This window comes from Equus przewalskii, chromosome 2 (genome assembly GCF_037783145.1).
Source record: "Equus przewalskii isolate Varuska chromosome 2, EquPr2, whole genome shotgun sequence".
NCBI classification, from domain to species: domain Eukaryota; kingdom Metazoa; phylum Chordata; class Mammalia; order Perissodactyla; family Equidae; genus Equus; species Equus przewalskii.
In genome coordinates, this window is record NC_091832.1 from 34,404,442 (window position 1) to 34,416,708 (window position 12,267).

A 12,267-nucleotide genomic window follows, 5' to 3' on the forward strand; every position below is an offset into this window, starting at 1 on the left:
AGAGAATGACTCATTGGCCCAACTCTGGGAAAGGTCATGTCCTTGTCCCCACTACAAGCAGAGAAGCTCTGCTTTTATCTGCTTCGTATGTTGGGTTTCCTTGTAAAATATCAAAAGGAAGAACAATGGTTGACCACCACTGTGGTGACATAATCCTGTATTTTATAAATGGGAAACACAACCAGGACAGCTCAGTGCTCTGGACGGTCCCACAGGTAATACGTGGTGGGCAGAGCAGTGTGAAAGCCAGGGCAGGGCTCTTTCATCTATGCTGCACCATCGACCCTGCGCTGAAAGAAAACGGAAGTTTGGGGGCTTGTTTCCCCAGCCAAGTCTTACGGATCTCTGTCAACAGCTCAGCTTCGTGCTGGCTGGCCTGAAAAGAAGTTGTGTGAATGAGCTCTTTGCTCCTTCGTGACTAAGGTCATGAAAGATGCCCCACCAAGGAATTGTGCTCTCTTGTCTCACGAATGACAGAGAAGATCATGAACAGTCTGGATGGTATTCCTGAGTGCTAGAACCTTCCCTAATATAGATGGTGTTGGGCTTGGCGCCCCAGCATCCATTACATCTGCCCGCCACTGAGGAACAGCTGTGAGACTCAAAGAATTGACGGCAGCTCTAGGCCTCGCAATTTACAATCACGGCAGTCCCACGCCCTTTGCCAATGACTGGTTCAAGGATGGCAGGTCCAGGCCAATATGGGTCAATGAGACATTAGAAGCTGTTTGCCAGGTTCTTAGTCCTGTCGAATGTGACTGTTAAAAAAACAAGATACAGGGGCCGGCACGGCGGTTAAGTGCGCGTGTTCTGCTTTGGCGGCCCGGGGTTTGCCGGTTCCGATCCCGGGTGGGGACATGGCACTGCTTGGCACGCCATGCAGTGGTGGGTGTCCCACATATACAGTAGAGGAAGATGGGCATGAATGTTAACTCAGGGCCAATCTTCCTCAGGGAAAAGAGGAGGATTGGCAGCAGTAAGCTCAGGCCTAATCTTCCTCGGGGAAAAAAAAAAGGTTCAGCTGAGTAAATTTTAAAGACCTTATTGGCTTTAACAATTTATGAAGTCAACAATTCGTAAGTCAGGCAGCATCCAATCTAGTAAACAGAAAGGAGGTCCCAGGAGCTGTACAAAAGGAAAGACTTTTACAGGCAGAAGGGAGCAGGAACAAGGAAGTTATACCAGGCAAAAAATTGGGTTGGTTATTGCAAGGTTACTTTCCTTTAGGGGATGGCAGGGCTCTATCAGGCAGACTACCTAACTAGTGCTGATCAGCAGTTCCTGACTGATTGCTTTAAGAGTCCATTTCTGGGAAAGCCAAACTATAATTAAGTCTTGGTTTGGTGACACGAGGCTTAGCATAATTGAATCTATTTTGGGTCTGTTGTCTTGCTTTTAACGTGACTTCGGGACACATTGCTCTGGTTTCTACGGGAAGTCCTCTTGCAGCCACGAAGAAACAAGCCCAGGAACTAGACAATATTTGAAGCAGGATAGAGAAAAGCCCCAGAGTCTCCAAAGTCCCGATTGCCCAGTCCGTAGGCCTCTGCCGTCCAATATGGCGGCCACTAGCCACATGTGGCTGCTGAGCACTTGCAATGTAGCTAGGCCAAATGCAGATCTGATTTAAGTATAAAACACACATCAGATTTTAAAGACAGGGTGAAAAAGAAGAACGTAAAATACCTCATTAATGGTTTTTATATTACATATTGACATGATACAAATAGGGTATATTGGGTCAAGTTCAAGTGTTATTAACACAGATTTTACCTATTTCTTTTTACTTTCATTAATGTGACTTAGAAAACTTTAAATTACGCATGTGGCCTGCCTTCTATTTCTACTGCAGAGCGCTGTTCTAGGCTTGTAGTTTTGTGAGCAGGAAGAATCTCACTGATGTACTCATGTACAGGGATGTGTGACTTTGAAAATACAGAATTTCTATGCTCCAGAATAGGTCATTCTTGCTTACAACAGGAAGTTCTCATACTTTTGGCTGGAAGTAGAAGTAAAAAATTGGACATTTTAATGGAAAAATTTAAACATACACAAAAAGCAGACAGTACAATATAATGACCCCCCATGTGCCCACCCCCACCACCGACAGTTACCAACACACGCAAGACCTTCTTTCACCCATACATCTCCCAGTGTGCTGGGTTATCCCAAAGCGAAGCTCAGACAACAAATCCTTCCATTCGTACAGGCCTCATTATGTACTTCTAAGAGACAAGACCTCTCGTTTTAGAAAATATAACTACGACACCATTAACATATTAAAAAAAACCAAACCCTTCAGATCAACTAATATCTTAGTTAATGTTCAGATTTCCCTGATTCTCTCATAAATGCCTCTTTACACTTGGTTTATTCAAATCATGATCCAAACAAGCTACACACACCATGTTTGGCTGACATGCCTCTTAAGCCACAATTCATCTGTCACCATTCCCCTATTTTTTTATGTTATTAATTTGTCTTGTACCGAGTTGGGTCATCTCATTCCTGTTGTGTCTTTTAACACGTTTTTCTATCCTCTGTTGTTCACATAAACTGGTCATTAGATCCAGAAGATCGATAAGATTCAGTTAGATATACTCTTTTGGCAAGAATACTTTACTGGGTGTGCTGTCTGTGATGGCTAATTTTGTGTGTCAACGTGGAGGGCCTTTTTGAATGAGATTAACATTTAAATCTTTGGGTAAGCAAATTGCCCTCCACAATGGCCTTATCCAATCAGTTGAAGGCCTGAATAGAAGAAAAAGACCAGCTTCCCCGAGCAGCGGGAAATTTTTCAGCAGAGTATTTTCAGAATGGAACCGCACCACCGGCTTGTCCAGGTCTCCAGCCTCCCAGCGAATCACCAGCCTCCATAATTGTGAGAGCCAACTCCTTGTAATAAATAAATAATAAATAAATAAATCCTATTGGTTCTGTTTCTCTGGAGAAATCAGACTAACAGACTTTGATAATAAATTTTAAAATAAAATGTTTCTCCTATAATAAAAAATAATACTTGCACATAAAAGGAAATACTCCAGGACAACCACTGCTAACATTTGGGTCTATTTCCTTCCCAACTTTTCAAAATATTTTAACCTGGTTGAGATCTCTCTATATAATTTTGTCTTCTGGCTTTTAAATTTAACACTGTAATAAGTTACATTTCCTCATATTATTACAAACCTTGAAAACATTATTCTTCTTTTCTGATGGCAAAATAAAAATAATACACGTTTATTGTGGAATATTTGAAAAACACAGAAAAATGTAGAGAATGAATGAAAAGTCTCCTATAATCCCACTACACGTTAATAGATTTTTGTAATACATTCTAGTCTGTTTTCTCTTCATGGAAATCATTATAATGATAAATTTATTCCACTTTTTTAACCTTTCAATCCCATTAAATATTTTTCAAAATCCGATTTTTAGGGGCTGGCCTGGTGGCTGAGTGGTTGGGTTTGCGCACTCCACTGCAGGCGGCCCAGTGTTTCGTTGGTTCGAATCCTGAGTGCAGACATGGCACTGCTCATCAAACCACGCTGAGGCAGCGTCCCACATGCCACAACTGGAAGAATCCACAACGAAGAATATACAACTATGTACCGGGGGGCTTTGGGGAGAAAAAGGAAAAAAATAAAATCTTAAAAAAAAAAATCCGATTTTTAGATGGCTTCATAATAAAGTATCATGTAAATGTACCATGGCTTCTTTTGTACACATATTACCTTATTTTTGAACTGTATATGCAATTGTAAACGGTAAGTATGTAATGTATCATAAGCAGAGTTTTCATAAATCACTTTACCATCCCGCTCTGGTTGGACATTTACAGAGACCCAGTAAATATTAAAAATACCAAATGATTTCTCCTTGCCTCTAGTTTCCTGCAAAACTGGTCCATTTGTCCAGTTACCCCTAACCCCTTTCCTTCTGATCCAACATTCCATACTTGCTTAGCTACAGTTGTCTTAGTGTTTAAGTTGTACGAATAATAACAGTGGGAGATAAGTTGAATGCTGGCCTGAGGATCTTGGATCTGAGACTTTGTTTTTGTAGGCAATGGGGAGCGAGCAAAGTCTTTTGAATACCAGAGGGCCTTCACAGATCAGATCTGATTTTCAGAAAGATCCCTCTGGTTGGAAATGAACAGGAGATGCATTTGAGAGGTCATAAAGGCAGGAAGTCCAGGTAAGATGTTTTTCCAGCAGGCGAATCAGGAGTTGATGAACAGAGCAGTGAAAACAGAAATGAAACAGATGACAGAAAGACCTTGCAGGGAAGGAGAGACAAGGATTGGTCATCAGTGAGGAGAGAGGAACTCGGTAAAGAGGCCACTGGTAAGTGAGGATGATGTGGCCATTTAAGTAAAACCCTGCCTTATGCCCAACAACCCCTGGAAGAGCAAGCAGGTAGAGTCCACTCCCAGGAAGTTCCCCATCTTATTATTAGCCAGCCAATCACAAACGTCCTCAAAGTCAAGAGGATGGTGTAACACATCTTGACTATTCCTGTGCTCTCTGGGTGGGAACCTTCTCTCCCTCTTTGCCTCCTTCTTTCTTCTGCCTCGTTCTTCTACCCCTCCGCCCTCTTCCCAGGGCCGCTGGTTCCATCTAGCCACAACACCTTGTGATTGAGGCTAAAGGGATCTATTTCTGTCTTACCAACATTAACAGGTTCTTGGAGACCTTTGCAGCATTATTGTGTTAAAAGATCTATATTCTCATCTTCCAGGATTGAGAATGGGAAGGAGCAGAGAGGGTGCAGAGCTCAGAGAAGCCCATCCTGCCACGCAACCAAGACAGGAAACATGTAAAGGATTGGGTTTGAAATTCACGATGCCAATTTCCACTTGATGCCCCGCTCTTTCGGTGATGCAGATCTTGTCTGCCACAGGCAAGAAGGCAGATGTTGAGCAGAGAGGGGTGTGTTCTCGGCAAAGGCAGGTGATGTCGATTGTGGTGATTGGCGCAATCATGGAAGTAATACTCTGGAGTCTCAGTTTTTCTACCCATAATGTGACCTGAGTTATACCAGTATGGTTGCAACTATACTTGAAGGTAAACCTTCTCTTAAGATCAAGTTCTGCTTTCTGCCATCTTCTTTGCCAAGAGGCTGTGTTTGGGGGTCCTTGACCAGGCCCTCACTTTGCCTCATTCTTCATCGTGGTGTCTGTTGCTGGAGAACCTTCTTTGCTCTGGCTTCAAATTCCCATGTGGCAGGAGGCCCATCACAGTAACGTCTCAGCCGCTCTTGGTCCCTTCTCTGACAGTTTCCCACAGGAGGAGGAGTTCATTGATTGGCGGGTTTGGGAGAAGGAACTGGGCATGCTCACCTCAGTGCCTTCCCTCCTTTCTTCTCTCTGACAGCACACACTTTCTTCTGCTCCTCCAGGCATCAGGTTCTACAGAGACAGGTCTGCCCCAGTCCAGTGCTGTCTCAGACTGGATAGCTGTCTGCCTGATTCTGGGGGGAGGAATTAGAAGGCCCCTTAGTCATACACCTAAAGCCAACTTCTCCATAATCAGCTTTATTGATAATAAAAGGATATTTTCATCTCTACCTACTTGATTCCTGAGTCTTCCCTCCATTTCGTTCCAATTCAAGCAGAGAAAAGGGGCACGTTATTTATTGGACTTTCCCCAAACCCTAACAGTCTCAGGAGAGACACATCTAAGATGCTTTCAATAAAATTAGAGGATTGGACCTCCCAATAAATAGAAATAACACATAATTCACTTTAAGTCTAACAACAGAGACAACACATAATTTATTCTAAGTCTAGCAATGAAGTGATGGGATTTCAAAAAAAAGTTGTGTTCTTCCAATCTGTAGCTAAAATATTTACATGGGGCCCTGGTGATATGCAGGCGGTGGTTTACAGAGCACAGCCTGTTCAACCAAACAGTTGCTCTGTTCCTGATTTTGGAAACTCGTCAAGGAATCAATGTTTACTTAGACAACTTGGGCCCCAAGCGACTCTAGTGTAGGCTGGATTCAGTCCAAGGGGAAGCCATGGCCCGGGAACATTCCTCCTTCTCCCCTGACCATTGAAACACAGCCCTCTCAGCTCTCCAGGCCTCTGGAGGGCATCCGGTCCAGCCTCTGGTCGACAGTCCAGTCCCCAGGCCGGACTGTGTAGACTGAGTTCTGTTTTAGAACTGGCCCCTTGGCGCCCAACCTAATGAGTAATGCTGTATGTGAACGTCTTAGTCATTTAACTCCCAAAGAGAGAGTGTAGGCTTCAGGGCAAAGGATTTGATGGTCAATATGTGGATCACTGAAATTGGTCTGGAGCATAATGCAGGGGGTGGCCCAGCTGTGGGAAACAGACCACAGAGAAGCTAGGAAGGTCAAGTCTCAGCCTCCAGGAAACAAGATCTGGTATTTCTACCCAAAGTAAGAAAAAAGTCCAACACTATTGAAGAACAACATGTACAAGTATGAAAATCAACAATAATGCACGGAAAAAGCACAGGCCACAGTACCCAGGCTCTCCATAAAAGATAGTAGTAATTATTTTTTCTCATTGAGATAATTTTGAAAACTAATGAGATCGGCGTTTGAGTAGGCCCTATGGGAATTACACTGTTGGGGTCAAAGTAGTGAATAGCAATTGTTTCAGTCTGCTCCATCCTTTTTTCTATTTGGCAACTGCCTTTCCCTATCTTAGACGGTTCTAATGGAACCGTCAGTCACTGCCCCTGCCCGTACACTGGTGGACAATGACTTAGACCTGGCCAGTCATGGTACCAATCTTTCTTTCCAACAGGATTGGTCCCAGGATAGGCTTGTTACTCAAGCAGGGCCAATCAGAACCCTTCTATGAGATTTGGAATCCCCCATGAGGTATTTTGGTCTAATGGAAAGAGTATGAACTTTGTATCTGAAGGTATGGATTCTGGCTCACGAAGTTGGGCAAGTTTCTCTACTTCTTTGAGCCTCAGTGTCTTCATCTTGGTATATAATGGAGTAAGATCCACTTCACAGGGTTATGAGGATCAGTGGAGACAAAATATATACAATGCTTAGCATACAGTTGACATCAATAAATGGCTTCTCTTGATAACATTTATAATAAAAAACAACACTGTAATTAACCCTCCCACTTTTCCACTCTGCCTGATCAACCTTCACCCTGTAAAGCAATTTAAATAGCTATAATTGGGAGACCCCACGTTTTAGTGGGGAGCGGCCATCCTTAATTTCCCCTGACCCTTGAACTCTCCAGAGATTGGAGAAAGGATGAAAGAGTAAAATCTTAGGATGGAAAAGTCATTGTCCAGCCAGTCCATGGATGACAAGTGGCTGGGGAATCCTTTCTCTGGAGCTCAAGAAACTGTCTTCAGTCTAGATACTAGATCAATGCTGTCTAGTGGAACTTCCTGCTGTGATAGAAATATTCTATATCTGTGCTGTCAGTAGCCATTGGCTGCATGTGGGGCTATTGAGCAGTTGGAACATGGTCAATGAGACTGAGGAACTGAATTATTTCTTTCTTTAAATTAATTTAAATTTAGATTTAAATACCCACCTGTGGCAATAGCCACCATATTGGCAAGCGTGGCTCTAGATTAAAGCACAGCATTAGCAGACAGACACAGAAGCAAAGGAGAATAATCTCCAGTGCTGGGCTGGGCAAGAATTTGTGCAGGAAGGGCTATGGCTTGGAAGCAGGGGCATCTCCAGGATTGGAGCAATTGCTAAAGGAAAGTCGTCTGTCCAGTTAGCAACTTAAAACAATGCATGCTGGTTTCCGTGCTCTACGTGCAAAGCTACGGGATTTCTGAGAAAGTGCCTTAGAATTTTAATTTGTAAATTGCAAAATAATTTAACCACATTACAGAAAGATTAGTGGCTAGAGGGGAAAATAAATCCCTCCAAATCCCACCACGCAGTTATGATCGTATTTATATATTTCCTTTCAGTCTCTTACGCATGTATGTTTATACTTCATACGCATATTTATACATTATAATCTCCACGGACATACATTTTGTATCCTACATCTTCCATTTATCATAAATACTTTTCTACATCATCATATTCTTTGTGTCATTTTTAATAACTGCAAAATATTCTACTGGCTACACCCACTATAATTCATATCACCATCCCCCTGTTTTTGTATTTTTTAGGATGTTTCCAATTTTCTTCTGAGTGATGCTGGGATAGGTGTCCAAGTGCACATAAGTTTCCCTCACCCCCATATTTTTATGTAACAGAGGAGCACGAGCTTTGAAGGCAGACAGACCCGGGTTTAAATTCTGGGCCTTCACCAATTAGTAGCTACATGGCCTCTGACAAGATCATTCATCTCCCTGGGCCTCAGTTTTTTCATCTATAAAATGGGAATAATAATATCTGCCATTCCAGGTTATTGTCAGGACTGGGTGTTTCTAAGTTTTCTCCCACTCTGCCCAGGACTGAGGAGATGATCAATGAATGATAACTAACACTATTGTAATTATTTTTTGAATTATGATTATTTTTATAGTCTAGTCCAAGTTCTGAGGACCCCTGAATTTTGAGAAATTTCTGATTTGTTTACACTAACAAGTCTCCGGGCCCATCCCACTTGATTGGACCAGAACCCTCTGGGAGGGCGAGGGTCCCTAAGGCATTGGAGAAGTGGGGGATGTACTTCCGGAAGCTGCAGAATGGGCTGGGCAGGCGAGCAGGAGGGGGCTTCATCCTACACCTGCAATCAATGTACCATCCTCCCCTCAGGCTCGCTTCTCCCCAGAGCTCTTCTCTTCCCACAGCGATGGGTGGTGTGACGCACTGAAAATGGGGAACGTCAAAGTGAGAGCAGAGGAAGAATTAGGAGGCATTTGTCAGATGAGCTTCCTGCCAGAGTCGGCAGCAGGGGGCCTGGTAGATAAGACACTGTATTTGGAATGCTGCCCTTCTCGGAGGTTCTAGGCCCGCCAGAGCTACCGTGAGCAAATCACTAAGCCTCTGCGAGCTCTGTTTTCCTCGTTGGTGACGTGGCTATAGTAATAATGTCCACAGGGAATTTAGAAGCTCAGAGAATAAAGAAACAATGGTGCTCCTCTCCAGGCATGGAACCCAACTCCGTACCAGGTCCCCGGTTGGGCGATTCACATGCCTCAGTTTATCCAATTGTTATGACAGTCCCCAAAGGCAGATGTTATTACTTCCGCCGTACAAGGAGGAAAGCAGGGCTCTGGGAGGGGAAGGTTCATGCTCACCCCATTGCACTGCCCTGCTTTGTAAAGTGTAAAGCCTTGGACATTGTAATTTGTTGTTGTGACCCTCTGAGTTCTTCCCGGCTCATTCCCTGGAGGTTTCTGCCAGAAGGTTCTTGTAGAGGAACGCAGAGTTCATTGAACACATTGACTTGACATAGATCTGTTGAGCATCTATTGTGGGTTCGGCATGGCTCTGGGGACTCAGCAGGGAACACCAGGGACAAATTACCCTCAAAGAGGATACATTTTTGTGTGGGAAGACTGACAGATAAAGCGAGACAAATAAGTATATGACGCGCCCTGTGGTGATAAGTGCTTGGAAGAAAAACAAAACAGGGAGGGAGTTGAGCGTCATTCTATGAAGCTCTGTGGTAAGATGACAGCTGTGCCCACCACTCCGACATTAGCTCTACAAGCAGGTGGTCTCCGTCAGGATGGAGCCCTGGGATCTTGCCATCCCCGTAGCTCCAGTCCCTCACGGAAGTTCTGGCTCCTAGTAGGTGCTCAATAAATATTTGTTGAATGAGTGAATAAACAAGCAGCCGTTGTCTCAGACCTGCTGGAGAAAGGGCCACTTTAGGGTGGACACGGGATTTTGGATTCAGTTCCCATCTGCTGACACCTACGGAGAACCTTCTGTGCAACAGGCAGTATTCCAGACTCTGTGGCTGCAGAACAACCCTTTCCCTTCAGGATCTTCACTAGAGACGGTGGTGGAGCTTGCAACTTAGCCATCTAGAAGAGAAAGGAGCAAAGAGGCAGCGGGAGGAGCAAGGGGTTAAGTGCAAAGACTAAGAGTTTCAGGGTCAGGAAGGAGTTCGGCAAGTGTACTGCCTGACATTTTTCTCTTAGTGTGAAAAATAGCTAGTTCTGCTTTTTTAGATTGGGGCTCGCTGAGTCAGGGGTTCAAAGAGAATAGCATGAGGATGGGAGTGGCAGATGTCATCCGCAGCAGATGGTGATGCCCCAGAGACAGATTGTGGCCTTGAAGATGCTTCCCTCCGCCCCTTCTGGCCCAGGAATCAAGGTCGGGGCAGACAACCAAGCTCAGTTCTCTGGGGGCCCAACCCCAGCCTCTCAGCCAGGCCAGCCCTTCCCGAAAACATCACCCTAGTTCCACCCTTGGACTCCACGGCAGGCTCAGCAGGCTCCGAGGCCAGGGGTGTGAGAAGAATCATCACGGCATCTGTTATTAACCATCGCTTCCATTCTTTTGGCCGTGCTTCCTGCGCCGCCCCGAAGACGCTGGGTCAGTGCTTTCTTCAGCACAAAACGCCTGGTCTGCCGGGCCTTTGTTGAGCCTCACAAAAGCAGGGGACGGTTATTAAAAGAACGGATTTTGCATTCCATATTTACCCCAGATGACACTGCCTTGATCCCTAAAATAACTCCAGCTTGCCTGGGTGGAACTCGCTCGTGCCTTTTCATCTTGTTATTTTGCAAATGTTTATGGAGACCATCACCATAGCGATATTATCAGAGTGGGTCAAATGAAACTCCAAACTCTTGGGTTGTTATTGGTTTTTTCTTTGTACCTCAGAACATGACTTTTTCACCCCAAACAGCTCTTTTATTTCTTATAAGTACTTAAGGTCTCAGTTCCAAGCCAGCAGCAGCCTTTTCTGACTGATTCTCAGCAGTCCAAACTACAGAGGTGGTCCATGCTGGGACGAGGGATGGAAGTGCCTGGGCTGAGTTCCTGAACTGGAAACCATATTTACCAAAAATCTCCTTTCCTTCAGATAAAACTTGGGTCAGAATTTCAGGGTGTTGAAAGAGGCACTAAATAAACTGGGTCTAAAGGATCCTGTGTTCGGCCCAAGGAACATGGCTGTAGAATTCAACAAATAAACACAGCTGGCGTGGGGTGAGCCTTTAGCAAACACTTATCTTCTGGATTATTTATTTTTTTCATAATCATCATCTTGGCCAAAAGCCTTTATTATAGCATTCTCATACGCTGCTGGTGGGGTTGGGAATTTGTATGACTTTTCTAATCAAAAACTTGGCAGTGGGTAGGAAAGGCCTTGACAATGTGCTCTTCCTCTGATGCAGACTTCTACTTGTGAGTTCTAAGAAAATAATTAGGGATGTGAGCAGAGGAATACATACAAAGACATTCATTGCTAATAATGGTGAAAAACTGGAAATAATCTAACTGTACAACATTAGGAGATTGCTTTAAAAGAATCATGATCTATCCATACAATGGATAATAAGCCACCATTAAAAATTATGCCATGGGCCCGCCCAGTAGCATAGTGGTTAAGTTTGAGTGCTCTGCTTTGGCCGCCTGGGATTTACGGGTTTGGATCCCAGGCACAGACCTACACATCGCTCATCAGGCCATGCTTTGGTGGCATTCCACATATAAAAATAGAGGAAGATTGGCACAGATGTTAGCTCAGCAACAATCTTTCTCAAGCAAAAAGGAGGAAGATTGGCAACAGATGTTAGCTCAGGGCCAATCTTCTTCACCAAAAAAACCCCAACAAATTATGCCAGAGGAGAATCTTTAATAACGTGTAAAATATTCAAGCAGGTTACAAAAATGTGTACACAGTATGATGGCATTTTTGTAAAATGTGTATATATGTGCAATAGGAAAAAGATTAGAAGAATAGGTTCTAAAAGATAACAGTGATTATTTCTTGGGTAGTTTTCTTTCCTGGGTGTTTTATCTATAATTTTTTACAACGAGCATGTATTTCTGTAGTCAGATGTTTAAAATGCTATTTTCAAGAAGAATAATAAACTGCTATGCCTTTTAAAATCACCTCTCTGATGGTCCTTGTGGGCAGAAACAGAGTCTTATTTGGGAGCCTCCTAGCATAAAGCTCACAAAGATAGAAAGTGCTCAATGATTTTTTATTATGGTTGGAAGGTAATGAGTGAAGAGTATGATCATGGGACCTACACATATTTAGCAACCGTGGGTTTCTGCCTATTTGGAGTTTAAGGTCAAAGATATACCAGGCTGACATAACCAGATATGAAACACATGGACAACACAATAAGACCGGCAAATGTATTTACAAAATATCAA